General features: G+C 39.6%; 1 long non-coding RNA gene across 1 annotated transcript; it reads right to left on the bottom strand.

The window, feature by feature from the left end:
• Nucleotides 1-5,252: 5,252 nt before the first annotated feature.
• LOC121513463 lies at nt 5,253-21,223 on the bottom strand. The gene is made up of 3 exons (XR_005992210.1): nt 20,997-21,223; nt 19,036-19,128; nt 5,253-6,363 (listed from the first exon to the last, which is right to left on the bottom strand). It is a non-coding gene; the product is annotated as an uncharacterized LOC121513463 (long non-coding RNA).
• Nucleotides 21,224-22,208: the final 985 nt, after the last annotated feature.

Here is a 22,208-nt window from a genome sequence, read left to right on the forward strand (position 1 = left end):
CTTTTTGCCACTTCACACGATTTTGCTATTGTTTGGTCATTTTGTACCATTTTCTCCCATCACTTTTAACCCCTTCTTAACCACCATGTAGTAACTTTAACCCTTTTTGCCACTTTTGCCCACTTTTGCCTTTGACCACTTTTTGTCCACTTTTGCCCTTTTTTTCTTGTTGCTTTTGTCCAATTTTTACCACCTTTTTACACAGTTAATCCTTTTAGGCCAATTATAACCCATTTTTGCCACTATTTTGCCACTTTCAACAAGTGTTGCCAATTTTAACCCATTGGTTGGCCACTTTTTACTAATTTTCACCCATTTCTGACTTTGTTTAGCCACTTTTTGCCCAATTTTGCCATGTTTTTTCATCACCATTTTGCTACCTTTTGCCCACTCTTGCCATCTCCATGATCCCCCAGTTGTCTGGGCCCCAGAAAGCTCTCCCCTTTATCTCCCCTTATCGGCCACCTTGACTGTAACACTATTTAAAAAGTCTATTTTGTATTGATTTAAATATGGTGTGTCTTGAGATTTTGGCTTAACCTTAGGTGTGCCTTGGGCAAAAAAAGTTTGAAAACCACTGGCCTACATCATTCCCTTCTGTGGGCTCCTGACATCACAAGCCCACATATTTGCCCTGCCCAATTTGAACCCAGCCAGGAAAGAGATGAAACACTTTCTAACGGTCTAAATCCAAAGTTCATCCACATGAAGCTTTCAGTGTTTTCACATTATTACAGCAACCTTAACATATCTAGTGTGTTAAGACAAAAACTTTGGATTTCACTTTACAGGGTCTTTAAGGGAAATGATGTGGACTCTGTCCAGTCCAAATATCCCTGGTTCAAACTGATATTAGTCTGTTTCTCTCCCATTTTCATCTGTTCCCCATAGAGCAGACAGCTGCTTTACCACTGAGCAGTCGGGTTGCGTGCTGAACATGATGTTGATGCATACCTCTATTGGGAGAAATAAATATTGTTTCTCAAGAAAGGGGCCCTGTTGTTTTTGACTTGTTAATCATCATTCCTGTCAAAACTGGAGCCATATTTGTTTTTAAATTCCCAATAAATTCTAACGGCTCAATAAAAGCTTGGAAGTCTACTATCATGTCCTACTATTGCAGCAGTTTTACTTTCCCATCAGACTTCTTTTTCAGAAAATTCCCCAGATAAGAGGAATGGCTTTGGTAAGTCCATAATTACTGTACAATATTGGACTCAACTAACGATAAACAGGAGCTCATGATGGATTATTTTAGTTTCATTTCAGCTCACAGTGGATGACGTTATCCTTGGCTGCTCTGACTTTTCAAAATGAAAGCAGAAAATTAAAAAAATTCCAGCTTATTGACGGGAAACATGAAAAAAAGCTTTCAGCATCAAACCCTGTGGGAACAGCAGGTTGTTTTCACAAAGGTCAGATAACCTATCACACGTTTATCGGAGGAACGCATTCAGTCAGCAGCAAAGGAAGAAGTGCATTTAAACAGCTTTATTAGTTTCTAACATGGAATAAAAATGTTGGATAGGGCTAAATGTGGAAACACATGATTCTGTGATTCCAGTTTAGAAGCATAAATCAGTCAGATCATTTCAGTGTGTCCTGAAATTCTCTCTATAAATCATTTAGATCCTATATAGAGATGCTTCCGGCAGCAGTTGTAAATGTCTATCTCTGGTCATAAATGTTGAAATTGCCCAAGCTGAATGAGATGATGACATCCCTGCTGAGCGAGGTGTGATTTTTACTTCCCGTGTCCTTAAACATAAATGACGCTGTTGTTGAGGAGTGGTATGTGGTGAGTTGATCGGTACTGTTTACTCACATGCAGTAGTGAGTAGGAGGCTGATGTTTATAGGCTATTTCCAACATGCACTTTAACCAGTTAGTACCCTGAAACTTCCTGTGTTGGAGTCATGTAGGAGTTTATTGTGAGTGTAAGTCGGTCATGAGATTCGTCAGACTCTGTGGGGTTTCCAGAAATCTTCAGGTGGGGGTTCATTTTCAGCATTAAAAACATAATTTTAATAACATCACAAGACTAAAACACCACAACATCACCCTCACTCCATCATCTTCACAGCAATAATCCTAACTGTACAATAACTGTGAAAAGTGCAGTCTCATAACCAGCACTTTCACTTTTCTCTTTTACTTGTGATTATGCCCTTTTAAATAAATCAGTTTTGAAACTCTTGGCCAGTATATACTGATACAATGAGATTAAAGACTTTCAAATGAAAATGCCCGAGCTAATGCAAGTAAATATAGACCCAAACATTTAAATAGTCCCATTCTTACATTCATTTTCTTTCACTTATCCAGGGCCAGATTACTGCCTAAGATGTTCTTAGCAAATCAACCAAGCATCCATCTCCCCAGCAACATTGCCTGACTTACGACTTCACCGTGCCCAAAAGTACTGCCCCTTGACGCTGATTCGCCAGTGAGAAACACGGAAAGCAGCCCCCACGACCTGACCTTGGATAAGCAGAAGAAGATGGATGGATGGCTAAATTAAATTTAATAAATAAATAAATAAATAAATAAATAAATTGGAGATGCATTAGGCTGCCTTGTGCAACTTTTAGGTTACATAGCATCAAATTAAAGCCAAAAGTAACTAAGCACTAGCTAGAGACAATTATACAATTGTGCAGAAACTTGTAAGTGTTATGGAGAGGATGAAGTTGTTGCTCCTCGGTTATGCTGCCTCATAGCTCTTTACTGTGGGCACCAGAAAGCGGTTTGATTGGTCAGATGGATTTTTGTTCAATATTAGCTTTGGTGGCTGCTGGTTTAGCTCAACTGGTAGAGCGGGCGCTCCTTTAAAGAGGCTGAAGTCCTCAACACACTGGTCAGGGGTTCGATTGCCTATCTGGGTGCTATTTGGTGCATGTCTTCCCCCCACCCTCTCTCCCCATACTCCCTGTCTCTATTCAGCTGTCCTATCCCAATGAAGGAAAAAGCCCAAAAAACAATATCTGAAAAGATGAGCTTTGGAAATAGTGACTGCTGCCTGAAACCTTGATTGCCCTGCAGAATAATGCTGCCAGTGTGAAAGCTTGCATTGACCGGCCACGGGACCCAAAACTCTGATCCTGTGCAAACACATCCGGTGTGAAAAGGCCTTTTTGGAGTTTATGGACAACTTCTTGATTTAAACTTTGTTTTTATTTTCATCTGAGGGGTTACAAACTTGCCTGAGAGCAACTTGGCATGAGTAAGAATACTCAGAACAAATAAGGAAGTCCAACAAACTCTGATTTAATCTGAAGGTCAGTTTGGATCTATAACCTTGTAATGGCTGATGCTTATAATAGGGATGAGAAAATGTGTTTTCTGCTCTGTCATGTGGAAACTAATTCCTGTCATTCCTTTATTTGCCAACAGAAAAAACGTGCCAGCACCAAATATCCGCATTCTCACCCAGGGGAAACTTGGCTTTTTTTTTGTACCTTTTGACTTCCTGGTTCCTCCAAAAAGTACACGTGAACTTTGGGAACATTGGGTAAGTTCAATGATGACCAACAAACACAAGGTACAGAACAAATGCAATCACAACTAAACAAGTAAATAGCAATCTGATCATCTGATGAACAAGCATGTGATTTTCAGCAATGGCACGGCGCTGAAACAAAACACGGTGATGGGTCAGACTTTGCAGGAATACATGTGATGTTTTCCCAAAGACATCCGTAATGAAAGGCTTTACTTTATACCAACCAAATTAGCGTAAATGCACCTTAGCTCATGATGAAGCTGGCAAACACAGGAGAGCAAACATAGCTCCTGCACAAACAGACTGAGATCAGATGACCTTGTGTAAGGCCAACGGCAAATATCCTGCATGGATATGTGCACATTTCATGTGACTGTGCAGCTGGCAGGGCTCTCGATATTATTCAGAAGGGTTATTAACTGGTAGGATGCCTAAAAACACAGAGAGCAGACCTAAGAGCCAGGTGGTGTTATTGTGTTTTTATGACGAAAATCCTCTGAAGAAGGAAGGAGATATCATGCAGATTTGCAACAGCTTTGCCACATGTCTCTATGGTGTGTGAAGATGTCTAAGAGTTCTGCATGCAGCAGACACATAAAACGCTAAATGACATGCTAGATTTGTGAGATTTTTTTTCTTGTTAAATGAATTTATTTGTAAAAAATGCATTTTGCAATGCTAAGCATGCAATAAAGAGTGATCTAAGAAACCTGTCAATGATCAATTTGCTTAACAGATCCACAGTAAAGTCTTCCAGACCCTAATCATGGTAATCCAAACACCAACGCACTCATGTCTCAGGTAGTTTGATCCCTTACTCGTCCTATTTAACACCAATAAACTTCAATTACAAAGACATTCAACCAGAGGCCAATGGTTATCTGTGGCTGTCATACACTTGGCATGAACGTCATTTTATGCCATAGGGATTAATGCAAATGTTAAATATTCCTAAAAGCAAAATGTATGTTTTTCAAGCTTAGGGAGTTGTTTGTGCAGTCTAATTATTTTATCCTGTTGGTAAAACTTTTGACATGTGAAAACAATCATAGTGATAAATCATTAACTTTTTATGTCCTAGTTTGATCAATAAAACATTACAATACCGGGTTACTTTCATATTCTAAACTAGAGCTGCTCGATTATGGAAAAATTATACTCATGATTACTTTGACAACATTATTGTTATACTTCCATTTGGATTTTATATATTTGTTGTGTTCGTTTTTGGGGCAGCCTCCATCTATCTATAATCTATTCTGCTTATCTTATAGGGTTGCAAAAGGAAGGAGCCAATCCCAGCTGTCATTGGACGAGAGGTGTGGTGCACCCTGGACAAAGCCAACTAACTGGGCACACTCACCTCCACGGGCAATTTAGAGTTACCAGTTAATCTAATGAGCATGTCTTTGTAGAACCCATGCATTCACAGGGAGAACATGCAAATTCTGACCAGGATTCGAAACATGATCCAGCTGTGCAAACCATCGAGCCACAAGTATTCTGCATTCGTCCAGGTCTGCGTCCTCAGAACAAAGTGGTTCCACATGACTGACATCATTTTACCTTAAGAAACAGCTCAGTTTCTGTTGTCATCTTTAGCTCTGTTGCTGATGCATTGTTTTCAGGGTTTGGGCTAGGCCCCTAATAATAATAAACATAATAATAATAATAATAATAATATCCTAATAATAATAATAATGTTTATTTATAGAGCATCTATCAAAACCATTGTTACAAAGTGCTTCAGAGAAAAGTTCATCAGTAAAAAAAACACAATAAAAAGAAAAATAATCATTGATTTAAAAAAAAATAATAGTAACAAGTTTGACAGACTAAATAGAGGAATACAAAGGAAGGAGAAATGGGATAAAATATTAAAAACCTTGACCAATGGAAAAACAATCATACAGACAAGGGATCGTAGATAAAACACAGGATGGTTCATAAGAAGGCTTTCCAATAGAAATATGTTTTTAAAAGGGATTTTAAAAAAGGACACTGACATAGCTTTTCTGGCTGCTGTTGGTTAAAGGTTTGAAGCTTTGCAAGATGGAGCCGCCAAATCAAAGATGGAACCTGGACAATGCAAGGTTACCTCTGTCAGTTTCTGCAACATGCCCAATCACGTCAAGAGGAATACCCAGTAAACTTCATATCTGTGTGTATAAAACTCTGAAATATGAGCATGAGCTGAACTTGAAGCTTGTATTTGTGATGTAAGTGCTTATGATTGAGATATCATTTCACCTCTTTGTTTTTTCCCCAGTTTTAGGACGACAGTGGCGCTCTGAATCACAGATCTACTAGCGTTACACTTGTCAGTCTGATCTATTCATTCTAGACATTTATCCTTTTTAAAGATTATCAGACAATGACATAAAGAACAAATGATGCTCAAAGGAATGTCCCTGGCTGTTTATGGGCACATTCGGCCTCCTGCTAAACAGATTAACCCTTTTGCTGCTTTAAAGATTTGATTGATTTCTCATGCTGAAGGATTTGCGCTGGATTAAACTGTTTGCCAACAGCACAAAATATCTCAAAAATGAATAACATTTTATTCTGAAATCCATTTGATAGGCAGAATTTGAGAGGATTATCTTTTGACGGTGTTTTTGAGCAGCCTTTTCTTTGTCTGTGTGAAAAGACGGAGTAAAAACATGGGGATCAACACTTCACCAAACAGCTCTGTGTCTTTTTTTCTGGTAATGTGAGGGCGACAGGCTGGAGCTGGCAGCCCTCTTTGTTTCTTCGGTTATCAGCTGGGTGCTTATTTTGTCTCTGTTGTAATCCTCCTCATCGTCATCCATGGGGGAGGATGAAAGAAGTTCAGCCATGACCCAAATTCACAGGAAGGCCTTGAGAGACACAACAACAGCAGAGCTTTTAGAAAAGCCCCTAATTACCGTTTTTATAGGTGTAGGTATCGGCTTTGCATAGTGTAACAGGGGGAACCACACACCGCAAACTGTAATTTCATGTGCTTGGTAAAACATTTATCAGAGATGGGGCGACTCGTCCCGTTCAGCCTCTGGGTCAGATTACACAGCAGAACAGCGTGTGCTCAGTTAGTATCAGAAAAGTCAAATTTGCCAGGTCAGGGTCTGGGGAAACCTGATAACATCTAAGCGGGAAGTGAACGAGAAGTGCTTTCCTTGTGGGAGGGCCCCTCGCTGAGAGTGGCTGTGGTTAGAGTGGGGGGCTCCCTGGTCTAACGGTGTGTAACTGTATGAATGTGAAACAGAAGTCAGCCGTTAAAGCTCAGAAAAGCTTCACAGTGAGGTTTTTAGAAAGAACCTAAAAGCTGTTTTTACCAGGGAGCTTCCTTTCAGGGGTTAATCTAATGTTTACTTCCTTTCTCTCTCGAGCTTTAGAATTTAATCTTCTGATCTCGCTGATCAAAACATTTGAACTGCTGTGGAATTTACCGAGCCACCCTCTGGAGGTCACGACATCAGATTTTGACAGTTAAGTCTCTAGACTGTAGTTTAGAATGCTTCACTGAACAAAGAGCACTGAACATCAAACAGCAGAGCAGGCTATACTTAAAGTTAGGGTGACCATATTTCAAAAAACCCCAGTAGGAACACTTTAATGAACCACAAACCCACATGTATGAGCTCATAGTATAGCTGCAGTTCTCACCAGTGCACCTTTCAACACCATGGAAAATGTTGTTATATAACACCATGAAACACAAAACAACACAAGGATTTTGTTCATTTAGCAGATCAGACTGCATTCAAATACATGTACTTAAAATGGAGTTTATTTGTGAAAATCTTTGCCCATTCATTCTGCAGAAAAAGGGCACTGCCTAAACTGTGCCCACAAAGTTAGAAGTATAGCATTGTCCAAAATGTCTTGGCATGCTGAAGCATTAATGTTTGTAGTGGAGATAAGAAGCCTATAGCCCTAACCCTGAAAAACAGCTTAATACCATCATCCCTCCTCCACCAAACTTCACAGCTGACAAAGTCAGACAGGTAATGTTCTCCCAGAATCCACCAAACACAAACCTATCTGACTGCCCAACAGAGAAGCATGATTTTAACATATTTCCACTGTTCCACAGTCAAGTGTTGGTGTGCCTTACACCACTCCACCCAACACTCTGATTGGACTTGGTGATGTGATGCAGCTGCTCAGCCATGGAAACCCACTCATGAAACTCACATAAATGCCAGTGGAAGTTCAGAACTCTTCATCTATGTGGTTTTTGCATGGTCTTCTGCTCCGTGGCTGAGTTGCTGTTGTTTCTAAATGCTTCCACTAATAACATCACTTACAGTCATGTGATAAAGAAAATATTCCATAAATAGTCCAAGACTGAGAAGAAAAAAGACACAAGAGACTCAAATAGCTTAAGATTCGCATACACTGTGCAATTTCAAGCCAACCATAGGATAGTTGTGGCAGAATGTCAACTCATACTGTGTGACTGAATAGTTTACGACACATGACCATCACGCATGAGTGGTGTGCTCACACTATACGGTCCGACGGTTGTGCACAACCTGAGTGCTCACACTGTATAATTGAAGTCGGGACAGTCTGTGACAGAAACCATTGGAGTTTCCTTTTTAAAAGTCTCACACATTGAGGGTGAAGTGTTTCCAGTCATATCCTCTCTCTCCCCCCTCCATCTCTCCCGCTACCTCTCTCTATCACACACACAAAAACAACATTACCATCTGTGTCAGCTGCAGGTCCGTAGGTAGGAATATTTACTGCTCGTGTAGGCTATTTCCTTTATCATAGTGGGGTTGGGGCATCAGAAAGTAATTCTAGCTGTTGTCAGCTGTTTTTCTGCTTGCATTTCTGCTCTGACTGTGCAAGGGCCTGGAGTCATACGACCAAAATATCAAACATGCCAGAAATCCTTCCAACCAGTCAGGAGCAGGTCGTCGGGCCGTGGTCGGCTCTCATATGCCCCTGTACACAGCACAACAAATGATGCACGATTTGACTGAAAGTCGGCCCGACTTCCAATTGAGTCAAGTGACTCAAAATTCATGGCTGAAACAGAGGAAAATCGTGCAGAGTATGCCACATTTAGTCTCAGCCGAGGAGAAATAGTGACTTGAACACAGTGTGAGGTCAAAGCCAGATTTCTAACGAAGCCCAAAATAGTACACCCTCTTATGCCTTTTCATTGACCTAAACCTTGATCACAACTCAAGATATGATTTCACGGACTCTCTGATGGACATCAAGTGTTAATGCATTCTGGAGCCAGACCGTCTCTGTCTAAGGTTCACAGATGCACAAGCTGTGAAGAAACAACCTTGACTACAGGAACAAACAGTACTTTAGCAAACTCAAGCTGGCAAGTTAAGAATATCAGCACAAGAGGAGAGATTCCTAGACAGTACAATTAGACCTGGAGCCATGAAGTAACTTAGTCAACCTCAGAATATCTGTGGAGCCATAGAAGAATTGGAAATTTCCTTAACATCATGAACCGTCATAATTGAAGGTGGAGTCCACCACAGTACCACACTTGAAGTCACTGAGCTCTTCAGAACGACCCATTTAGGATCACAAATGTTTGCAAATGGAGACTGCATGGCTAGGTCCTGGATTTTATACATCTTTGGAAAACATCTGATTCCTTATGTCCATATAGTGCATATTGTGGCCTGGAGGTTATAAAAGCTTCGGACACAGGCAGCAACCATTGACCAGTTCATGGAGCTGCAGCACCAGGCATTTTCATTCTCAATCTCTTAAAACAACACATTTTAATATCAACTGCAACAGCAGAAAAAGTTTGAAATATTGATTCAAACTGCAATTTTTTTGTCAGTCTAGACCTTTATTTGGCACATGGACACTGTTTATATAACTGAAACCAAAAAAGTCACAGCTAGAACCTAGCTTTAACATTGTTTATGCACTGGTGTGTATACAGTAGAGGAGAAATGTTCCTCTGACATTGCCACCAGCATGAAAGTCCATATAATGGAAGGGGGATTTGAGGTGATTTGAGTCAATAATGCTTCCATTTGGGAGGTGAGAGGCAAGAAATCATCATTATAGCACAGGAGAGTGCTGATTGGCTAGCAATGGCTAGATCATGTTACATAACAAATGCATCACTGTGTTCTAACTAGCAACAAAATCAGCTTGACACACTGATTCCTATTGTAGTGTCTTGACAGCAAGCGAACGATGCGTTAAGATGCCGTGCTGCATTTCTGCCTCATTCCTTTTTGTCGCTCACATTGAGACAGACCGGGAACAAGGAAAGATGGAGATGACAAGGTACCAGGAGTGTCAGATAAAAGCATTTCCCTGATTTCTTCCATTTTTCTCTCTCAACAGAGTGTGTTGGTTTGCTTAGCACTGTGGAGACAGATGAGCATTAATAATATCAACTTGTGGTTAAATTTTATCCTGTTCTCTGACTGGTTTTAGAGGCTGCTCTAGCTGACATCTGTGCATCACTGAGTTAGGGTTAGCGCCCTTAGAATAACCAGGTAATATCACAAGAATGCTTTCAGTCTCTGACCTTCTGGGATGAAGGTGCGGTTTCCAAAGAAAAATAATGCATGTACTCAGGAAAGCACCAGTTCGACTCTGGGTTTCAAAATAGGAACCTTGTTTTTGTGATTGTTGCTGTACAGCCAAAAATACTAACTTCAAAATGCTGCCAAAATATGGCTGACTATATTTAATACAACTCAAATAAACAATCATTTAAAACTGATTTTAAGGCCTTTAAAAGTGGTTAAACAAAATAACCCTCTGAACTTTGGTTGTGCTCAAGATGAATCTTAGATGGTCTCACACTCACATTGTTTACTGACTGAAACTTTCTGCCCGGCTGTTGCTTTTTGCAACACGTGTATCCAAAAAAAACCCTGTAAACATCACTGTTTTCTATCTTTACCAAGAGGAGGTCATGCAAATGCCCTGAAATCCCATTTTGACAAGGAAGACCTTTGAACATCTGCATGTGACCGTGATTGGATCAAGCTAACAAGATCAAGCTAACCTTTTAACAGTTTTAACACAGAAATGTGATGAGCAAGGCTGCACAGGGGACATTTCACTGATAAGTAAAGCCAGACCAACAGCTCACGTGTTGAATTAAAAAGAAAATAAAACAACAACTCTGCTTCCAGACCTGACCTAAATACTCTTCCTATACTGTCAATGCGGGCAGAGAAGATGCAAATAAAGATTGGTTGGGTTTCCCCTCTCTGCTAAAGTCTACAAACCTTTCTGCTTTGTCTGTATTTTTGCGGCGTCAAACCTTCCCACTCCCAGCTGATAAATCTGAAAACATGGCCTTTGCATGTGGTGCGTTTAGCATCAGCAGAAAGCTTGCATTTTCAACTAGATGGCGAAACTAGTGTGCTATAAAGTCAAAGCCCATGCTGTTTTTCTATTCTGATTGTTGTCTGTTTGCTTTTGTTTTTGTTTCTCAGTCAGTGTTGCAAGAAAATCCCTAAATTTACCTAAAGGCAAGCACATCTTTTTAGCTTGGGTGTGTGTTTACTGTGTGCAGCTGCGGTACATGTCCACTCCAGCTCACATAGTCATGGCTGTTGTACCAGGTGTGTGTGTGCATATAGGTGCACGTATCGTCAAAGTGAGCTGGAGGAAACTCAAAATAAAAGCTCTCTGCAGAAACAAGGTGAGTTTCTCTACAGGAATGCTAAACCAGGCTTTTACTTTGGAAAGTTCAGGTTTGGAAAACAACTTCATATCCTTTGAGCAAACATTAACCTTTTAACTTCCTAATGTACTCACTCAATGGAGGAAGCAATAATATCATGGACTTATACTGGAAAGGATGATAAATTAACCCCAAAGGTAAAATAGTCTGCTGTTGACATACTATTCCTGCATAAACTCGCAGTTCTCCCGTGATCTCTTCCTGCTGATCAGGGCTTTTGCACCATGGAAATTCGGGGTAAAGCTACCTACACAGGCCTGATATTGGCTCAATTTTCTCTCACAACTATCAAGAGCAGAGGGAATCCTGATACTCAGGTTGTTCCAATCAATTATTTTTCAAATAATCTTGAAGTGTGTCATCATTATGATCTTTTACTGCTCCAGATCAAGTTGGACTCTCTACAATCTCACAATTCCAGATCAGGCTGCCTCTGACAGAACACCGGGGACAGTCAATGAGAGTAACAGCTGTTTCAGACCAGGTGAATGATGCCTGTATGATTACTATGCCATTAATCTGACACGGTAAATGGATTTGTTTCACACATCTATCTGGTAAACCGCTCATAGACAGCGTTTGGGAAAGGGCAGAGCCAATGAAAAAAACTCAGAGGGTGATTGGATGATCGTTCTGTCTGTCACATCTTTACGGACCAATCAGAGCAACAAAACACGTGATGTAGCCGCTACGGAGGAGTAAACTCCATAGAGAACTGCATAACGCAAACCATGGCGACTGAAGTGTAAATAGTGCCATTCACTGCAAGCAACTCATAAAGCATTATAGGATTGCACATTGGGGCTAGTTGCCCAATACCAGGCTGAATCCTGGTTTCGCACCTTACCCACCCTCATTGGTCTGCACTTACACCCATGCATGTGGGCGTGCATGAGCAATCATACGCTAAACCCCACTGCTTCAGTGTATGCCAAGGCCAAGGAAGTGCACCATGCTAGAGCACAGTGATGGCTCACACTGGTCAAAGAATTGCAGCCTGTTGCACCAGCTATGCGTAAGTTCTGCCTTAAGTTATGGTGTAAAGTCCACACTAAACCCTACGTTGAAACTAGTTAAGTTCTAACTTAAGTTACGTCATTGTTCAGTTGCACCAGAGACGTAAGGCTGATCGTAACTTGTGGAGATTTACGTCCAAACTAACCAAAATATTGTTGCAGATATGACATATTCTTTTGAAAAATATGACAAGGTATTTTGCCTATGTGAGTATTGTGAAGCCTACAGCCTAAACCTAGAGCCAGTATAAAATAACAACACCGATATCGAGTGGTGAAATCCTCAACTCCTTGTCACCCTCCAGGTTATCACGTCTTTTAGAGCTATCACTATGACAGCTATCTTCTGCGGAGGACTTTACACCTAGTAGGGGTTAGGTGTAAGATTTAAGTTATAACTTAAGCATACGTTGAAACTATCACGGCTGGTGCAACACCTTAAATGTTAGGAGGGCATAAACTCCGTCATAAGTAAGAACTTCCGTTCAAACTAGGCTATGTTTGAACTTGATGTGTGCATCCTTAAATGCACAGATGGGTATATTACCCCTAACCCCTTTTAAAATGATGGCCACTTGGATGTATTGCGCCTGAGAACAGAAGTGTCTAAGGTGGCATCTATGCAGGAGTATGTTTTAATTTATTATACCATGTCTGTCCAAAGCTGGATCAGACTGGCATGACTCATGATGTCCGAATAGTAGCCATTATTCAGATATGATACATCATGTTTGTCCTCACAGCAGCACTTTTTCCTGACCACCTAAAATTTTGTGGTTTTGTTGAATAGTAACTTTTGGTCCTGAGCCCTGGGAGATCACACCATGACTCACTCCCAGAAGGGTTGGTGTTCATTTCTGCTGACTTAGCACTGATCCAGGCTTCACATGAGGGAAGAAAAGGGGGTGTATAATTATCCTGCTGGGGATGAAGTCATCTCTTGAACTCCTAAAGTCATCCTCCGGCTAACGCAGGATTTCGACAGTTATCTATTCAGAGAGAGCCGTCGCTCCAAACATGTGATTTAAAGATGCATGACTTCATGTTTGCCGTCGAATGATTATCGGTCATACGAGCAACCACATGCTGAGCTTCTCCAAATAAACACATGAACGGATGACTATCAGCAGCACTGTTGTTGTTTTTAAACACAATCCCCCCATTGAGCAGTGTTCAATGACTTTTGAACTCCAGAGCTCCACAGATCGTTGTCAGGAATGTTCGAGGCTACGGACGTCAACAAACGGCCATCAGTGCTCTGCAAACACGAGCTTTCCAAACAAAAGGTGCAAGGCAGGAGAGGTGGGGGTCTGACAAACTGTAACCGACACTGACCATCTGACCCCCATTCCACCTGATGGTTTCACCAGACACAACAACATCACACCTAGGAGCACGAGGGTCAAACAAGTCCAGGCCTGTTGGAGTTTAACCCTGAAATACCAGGAGTCAAAGGAAGACGACGCCATGCAGAGCAGTCACAAAGCTTATGCAAACACCGCACAGGGGGATCCAGGGCTAACTCTGCTTCTGCTATAGTTCAGACGAGTTCAGAGACTAATAAGGAACTACCTGACCTACTTCTCATGTTTGTCACCCAGTTTCATGGTTTCAGATTGCCCTGGTAACTGACAACAGAAGGACACAATGTGCTGAAAAGGTCTGAAAGTGCCTCACTTTGTCTTTTCCAATGAGCTGGTTGATTAAAAATGAGGGAGAGGGTCGAAAGGGAGAAACTAGAAGAAATCACATAAAGGCAGCAATGCACAGTAGTTGTTTACTGGCACTGCATAAGTAGGTAATTGTCAAACATGTGGTTGCGTGCAGATTTAACCTAAACCACAGTTTGAAACCAAAGCAAGCATGCAAGTAATGGGACTTAAGCGCTTAGAGTTTAACTCTCTTGGTTTGAACGTCGCCCCGTTGAAATTAAACAACAGCAGTAGTTTGGCAGTAATGCGTCTTTAAAGCAGGAATGTTTCTCCAGATACACAAGTTTCTGTTCAGCATATGGAATCCTCTAAGTTAGGCCTTTGTGCACAATGTCTGTCATTTTCAGATGCAACTTTTGGATCTGTAATCACAGGGGTGACAAACCCAAGGCCCGGGGGCCACATCCAGCCCATGGTATGGTTACGACTGGCCTGCAAGATCATATCATATTCTTATTATAACTGGCCCTAAAATATGAGGTCTGCAGATTTCCTTCAGTATAAAAATCTAAACTTAACCTTGATGATATAAAAATCCTGACGTCATAAAAATGTGGAAAAAATAAAGAGTAAAAATAGCTATATAAAAAGAAAGAAATGTGGGAAAACAAATCAATTTGTGTTTTCATTTCATATTTTCAATTTTGCACAGCACGGTTATGACTTCAGTCTTTTATTTGGACTTTTATTTCATATTTTGACCATTTTCAATTGATTGTTTTGAATTTATCTAATATTATGGCTATTTCAATTTATAATTTTGACTTACTATCATATTTTGACATTTTCAGTATTATAATTTTGACTTTTTATCTCATATTTAGACTTTGTCGGTTTATTATTTTCACTTTTTATCTCAAACTTTGACCTTTTCAATTGATTATTTTGACTTTTTGTCTAATATTTTGACATTTTCAATTCATAATTTTGACTTTTTTCTCATATTTTGACCTTTATATCATATTTTCACCTTTAAGGTGCACCAATTTCAATTTAAAGCCATATTTTTGCCTTAAAAACATGATTGGGACTTTCCTTTTTATATATTTGCCTTTTAACAGTGTTGTTTTAACATCTAATTTTGTCTTTTGACCTCTTGAGCAAATAAGTTTGACTTTTTACCTCAAAATTTGACCTTTGAGGTTAACAGTTTTAAATTTTAAGTCATATTTTTGCCTTAAAACATAATTGGGACTTTCTTTTTTATATATTTACCTTTTAAAAGAATTATATTAACATCTTATTTCATGTTTTGATCTTTTGAACAAAGAAGTTTGACATTTTATCTCAGATTTTGAGCCTTTTAACTTAAAATTTAGACTTTTTAAATCTCAAAATTATTTATCATAATTGCTGATTAATATGAACAAATTGCCAGTAGAATACCAAAATGTTGCACCCAGTCATCATGCAGGGACAGCTGCTGTGTTTCAGTTACCTTGGAAGTCAGATGTTGGAGCTGGGAACTACAAGTGTGTTAATTTCGTTGACTGAAACTATGACTAAAAATGTTTTTTTCCATGACAAAACTAGATTAAGACTAACAAAAATAGATCTGTGATGACTAAAACTGACACAAACTAAGTTTAGTTTTCATCAAGATGACTAAAACTAGACTAAAATGTAATGTAGTTTTCGTTGGATATTCAAAATCCATGATATTTCTCCACTGTGGATAAATCTGTTCAAAAAAACAATGAAGGTGTAGCTATTCTGTCTCAGCTGTAGAAAGCAGGGAACACACTACCATGATCTGGTGCCAGATTTAGGCAAGAAAATAAATGTTTGGACTAAAAGTAAAGACTAAAGTATGAGGACTTTTTATGGACTAAAACTAGACTGAAACTAAAAAGGATAGAAATTACTAAAATGTGACTAAAACTAAAATGCATTTCATTAAAAGACTAAAACTAAAATTAAAATAGTTGCCAAAATGAACACTGACAAGCGGGATAGTATTGAACATCAGTTATTTTTCCTGCATCTTTATTACATCAATGATGCATCACATCAGGGTATATGATTCCTGCTCATCACTTATTCTTTAGTCAATAACATCATAGCTTGGCAGCAAAATTTCACAAATTGCACATAGCCTATAAACACAATAATGCTTTGCTTGCTCAGTCATATCATAGATCTGTCATAGATATCTGCTGAGAATCATTAATGCTCCATGGACAAATGTAGCTCCTACAGCCTTGGATTTCTGTTTGGTCTCTCATAGTGTTAACATTGACAAAACTTTGTTGATTTTATTCTATCGAGCTTTTCTTGAATCTGTCCTGTCCTCTTCTCTTGTTTCATGGTTTGGTAACTTATCTTTTAAAAAAAGAAATGCTTTTAACCAGATCATAAAGTGGGCAAGCAAGCTAATAGGTGAGCAACAACTCAGCCTATCGGATCTGTATTCCTCACAGCTGCAGCGTAAAGCCAGCTCTGTTCTCCATGACTGTTCTCACCCTTTAAATTCAGATTTCCAACTTCTTCGCTCAGGTTGTCGCTTTGTTGCTCCTAAAGGGAGAACAAAACGCTACAGGAACACTTTTGTACCTGCAGCTATTGCACTTCTTAACCAAATTAGCACAAGATGATGCACTTTAACTGGAAAGGAATCTGTATTATAAGCGCTTCAGCACTTTAAGAGTATCATTTTTGAATGGATGTCATCTAGAGCACTTTATCATGACTTGGTTTTAATCTTCAATGTTTGTTTTGGCATTTAAATGTCAGCTTTAATGTAGTTTGTGGATTGTGTCTTGTATTGTGAACCATTGTTGTTGTTGTTTTTTTGTCTCTTGGATGCTGTACTCCTGTCTGCATAACAAATTTACCCTTTTGGGTACTAATAACGAACCTTGAACCTTGAACCTGGTATTCCGGCTTTCCCTCATCAAACCCATCAAATACACAATCCAACAACTCCAAAACGCTCTTGTGGACAAGTTGTGACCTGCACGTTTTTGCTCATTGTGCTGCTTCTCATTGTCATTTTTTCTTATTTTTGGCACTTTATTGTTTTATTTACTTTGTTTGCCACATTATACCATTTTTGCCACGTTTTTTTCATATTTGTAGGATTGCCCCTTATTTGCCATCCTTTCTCATCATTCTCATCTCATCTTTTTGCACATATTAGCTGCCTTTTGACATTTTTTGCCCATTTGCTACTTTTTCGCTGTTTTTATCACTTTTCAGCAATTGTTTGCAACTAATTGCCCATTTTTGTTCCTTTCACTCATTTTGCTATTTTTGTGATTTTGTAGTCCTCCATGGCTCCCTCAGTTTGGCGGGGCCCCAGAAAGCTCTTCCCTTTGGCCCCCCTTATGGGTGGCCTTGGAATTACTGAACTATGGTAAGAGTTCCCATTAGGTCTACGCTTATGCAAAGTTTGAATATATGTAAGGTGGAGTCACTTTGTATATAAATGCCCAAAATGCATCATAAATACGCAATAATACATATTCTAAATGACATCAGGGAGGGGTTGTCCGGAGATTTGTCAACCCCAACAACAACTGATTGGTTCACTGCTGTTGCAACTTTTTGTTTCCCCTTTCCCTTCACATTCATGTAATCAACTAACAGACAACCAGCGGTAAACCAGATATTTGACAACATATCTAGGCACTGAGTTGCAACATTAAAAAAAAAAAAAAAAAAACGGACGTAAAAAGGAAACCTTTACTTCTGCCCTCTAATCCTGAAGCACTTTCAGTTCTACTGTTGTGGCCTCTCCAAAAAAAAATAAAAAATAAAAAATCCCAAACACAGTCTTGATTTTGGATGTATTTTCTATCCATTATTTAGAAATTAAACTTTCACTTTCAGCTCTCTCTTTGATTCCAGGAATTCAGAGAGAAAGAAAGACCCTATTTAATCATTCTGCTCTTTCACTTTCATTATGAGCCACTAATTGGAATAAAAAGAACAAGGATGAATAGAAAGGAGGAACGAAGAAGAAAAATACAACATGTTACGTCTTGATGAGAATGAAGAATAACCGAACTTGTGCCAGTCTAGGAGTGCCGTGTAAACAGTACATGGGTGCAGCGTTTATTCTTGGACTAAAAGTCCTCCTACTTCCTTCCCGTCTATTGACCTGCTGGGAATCTTGTTGGGAACATTCCTCCCCCTCCAGCCTGAATGCTTGCCTTGTAACTGAACTGTTCTTTCCTCTGCAAAACAAAACATGGAGAGACTCCAGTGACCTAATGAAGGGTCAACAACCTGCAGCAGAGAACACAATGTGCTGAGAGAGAGCAGACGGTTACAACACCCTCAGCCTGAGCACTGAAACGACACGTAGCGACCGTCTGACTGCAGCTGGAGAGATCTGAAAGAGCAGACAGCTACAACAGGGATGTACAGATTTATAAAAGATACATCACTGCGGATGGGGGAAATAAATCTATGTATTAAAGCTGCTTGGATGAGAGAAATAATGTGTTTCAAGATGCATAAGAAAAACTCAGCATAAGGCATTTTTGATAGAAGTGAATCTTGCCATAGTTTTAATAGCAGCTTAAGTGGAAATAGTGGATGTATTTATGATATTTAAAAGAGGTACTTTTCTAGGTTTTACACAGTATAGTAAACATTGCTAAAGCAAGAAGGAAACTATAGTGATGAAAGCAAAAAAATGGTGAACATGAGTCAACACGGCATTAATAATCACTGTGACTGCTAATAGTAGTGTTTAAAAGCTAATGGACAACTTTAAAGTTGTAATTTCCACATTGTCCAAGAGTTACAGGGAATGTTGGAAAAAGGAACCAATGTGGAAGTCTGAAACCTGCAGTTCCTCAAGTGTCCACTTGGGGCTGGCTGCAAAAAAAACCCCCCCCCCCCCCCCCGCCATTATTTTCAGTGTACAAACCCACACTGGTGATGGCGTACAGACTGGACGAGCCCCAGGTCAAACATCGGCGCTTGACTCGGCTTAAGACTGCCTCAAAACCTTTTCCGTCAGTCAGCCAAAATTAAGACTGCGTTAAAGCAAAGACGTGCAAAAGGCTGGAAGGAGGACTCACACAACCCCCTTTGTGCTCTGGATGTCCTTGCATTTTACTTGGGGCATGGGAAAATAATCTGTGGGAAAAATAAAGTCTGTACCTTTAGGGCAGAGCAGAGGGTGGATGTGGCCAGTGAGCTTGTCCTAGGGCAGTGATTCCCAGCCTGGCATCTGGGCAGAGGATGGCTGACGACCTGAGCGAGAGGATTCAACAAAGAGGCAGATGACAACGATATTATAGACAACAGAATGGCAATGTGACTGTGGACCTGCTAACCTCGGCTCAGTGGATGGTTGGTGAATTGGCAGGATGCTGATGATTTTGATTTGACGCATTCATGGTTTTAAAAAATCAGAAACTGAAGCTTTCAGAAGTTTTTGTCGTTAGATATCTCTGTGACCAACGCTGAAGAATAAAGATTTAAGTAACCGATGAAACTCAGTGCAGTTTGTCAGAAAAGACAGATTTCTGAAGGTTGTTTTCAAAAAAAACTGTGGATTTACATGGTGTTTTTGGTGCCTTTTAGGTCTCAAAGGTTTAAACTGACTACAAAGAAGGGTTAAGACTTACAAATCGCTACAAGTGCAGCCTTTAACCCTTGACAGAGGTATGGAAATGATCTGCATCTTCAAACATGGTCACTACTGGCCCAACTATATCACACAAAAATGATGTTATATATGCCAAACTTCAAACCAGAAGTCTATAAACCATTGACTGACGTCACGAGTGTCTAAATCAACTTCATATGCAAAGTCAACACCTTTAAATTATGTCATTTTCTGGAAAGCTTCCACATGGGTGGCAGCTATTATGTTGGTTAGGTCTGAAATATTCATGATTTTCTATTTTAATGTAGAAAATTTGATCTTAAACAGGTAAGCAAAGGCAAAAAAGTCCAATAGTATTCATGTTCATGTTTTATGGGTACAGAAATAGCATTGTTGTGTGTTCACATCTACATGCTGTAATGCAGGTATGACTCTAATATTGCACCACAGTCCTCAGCCACAGACTAAAGTTTCAAAGGCCTGGGTGACTCAGCTCAGGAGGAACCTGACACATCACCCGATGGATTAAATTTGATCTGTGATAACAACACAGCACCACGAAGAACTGAAAGATCAGAGTTCAGGCTGAAGTGATGATGAATGACAGGACTTGGACCAATGATCTCAGTCTATTTTTAAACTTCAGTGCAAGGTTATTTCTGTTCTTAGTCTGCAACCTCTAATCTAGCACTGGTCAGCAATGCCGTTTTGAATGACACCAAAAACTGAGGGCAGAAAAGACTCAGTGGAGACAGTAAGCATGTTCAGGGATACACCTCACATACTGTGTCACAAGTGACAGACTTTGATTTTGCATGGAGGAAGGCAAAAGAGGGATTCAGACAAATTATTCAATAGGCTGGCTGCACCAAAAATGCTCAGCATTCACCGCAGAAAACTATGAAAACAGTCATTAACAGCGAAAAAAAGCAGAATTAGTAGTTCTAAAGATGTGAGAAAGAAACTTTCCTGTAGATGACTTAATTTTAAAGCAACGAAGATGAATTTAATGTTGAATAGCTTGTCTGTGTATTTGTATTGTATTTTCCATCTTAATTCATTTGAGGGACACCACAGCTCTTTATTTAGTCCCACATTGGGATATGACAATATTTGCAGTGTCCAAATATCAGGGATACATCCCAGTGTGTTGACATCCATTTATAGATGACTGGAGGAATATGTGGTGGCTGAAATAAAAGATATAACAAGGAGCAAATTGTTTGCAGAGTTAAAGACTGCACATGCAAATTTGCATTTTTTGCATAAAGTGATATTTTATGCAAAGAATGCAAATTTGCATGTGGAAGATGCATCCTTGGAAAATGTTTCCTGCATGGATTTTAGGTTTGTAAATCCAGTTTATTTTCAAGTATAAATCATGAGTTCATGCAAGCAGATGTGATGCAAACTAATGCACACCACCTCCTCAAAATCATTATGACTCAAATATGAAAACTGAACTAAAATGTTCTTATAGCATCTTTAATTCCTGGCAGTGGCAGCTTACAGATGATCACAGGTGTGTTCCTGCACTTGGCCTTGTCAGCATCCTAGAAACACAGAGCAGAGAAAGTCCCTTATATAGAAGAAGAGCATTTCATTTACAGTAAAACTGTACTTGTTTTAGAGGCTTTTTAGGGACTGTCCAGAATTAGAGATGCTAAAGTGTGTTTTTTGTTCGTCCTGGCTGTTCAGTGTTTTGGTAAATCTCCTTTTTGTCATGCATTTCAAAAGATTTTAGACTGAAAATTTACCTAAGGTTTTAGGCATTTGCCACATATTTTTTATTCAGATGTTTGTCTGATAAGCACAGAATGCAAAGTGGTAGCCATCACAGCAGCCAATCATGTCATAATAGATGTTGTTGCAAAGAAGCAATACATTTTGAAGCATTTGTTCCAACTCAATGTTCAAACAGACAGCATTGAATATAGAGGTGGGAGGAAAAATCAATAAAGCATAGTATCGCAATATTTTGTCTGGTGATATATTGTATCGTCTCGCCCACAAGTATTGATTTTTTCAAGTTAATTGCTTATATGAGCTGAAGTCTATGATAATGGAAAAATAATATCAATTATTTGGACAATTGTTTGTCTAGTGAGGTAGACAGAAGTGATGGTAATAAAGCAAGAGAAAGTTAGTACAACAAACATGGCAGCACCAGGGGAAGGACATTAGGAATGCAAGCAGGGCACGGATGAGATGGATACGACACATGCACATGAGGTTTGTAAGAAGTGCTGCATGAAAATAAAATACTGCGGAAATACGATAAACATGAGGGTAAGGCTGATGCTAAATCAGCTAAACAGTTGAAAAATGGTATATATCGCAAAATATGGTACCACAATACTCACAGTATAGCAAAATGTTTAAAATTGCAATAAAATCAAATTGTGACCTTAGTATCATGACTAGTGATTCCCACCCCTAATTGAACACCTGTACTATCAGTGTAATCTGCCAAGATCATTGTGCAAAAATCACTTTGTCAGGCTTTTCTAACACAAATATGTGCCCCTGGCCTGTCCACTATCCCCCCAAGACTCAGAACACCACCACCCTCCACCTATCAGCAAATGTGTGCCGAAACAAGCCGTTCTCAGAATTTCCCCTCATGATGTCATGTAGGGAGTTGGCACCGCCCCCAGTTTACAACTGTAAAAATAAATGGACAACCCTACTTAAGACACCACTGATATGACGCCCATGAAAA

The sequence above is a fragment of the Cheilinus undulatus genome, linkage group 8, assembly GCF_018320785.1.
Source record: "Cheilinus undulatus linkage group 8, ASM1832078v1, whole genome shotgun sequence".
NCBI classification, from domain to species: Eukaryota; Metazoa; Chordata; class Actinopteri; order Labriformes; family Labridae; genus Cheilinus; species Cheilinus undulatus.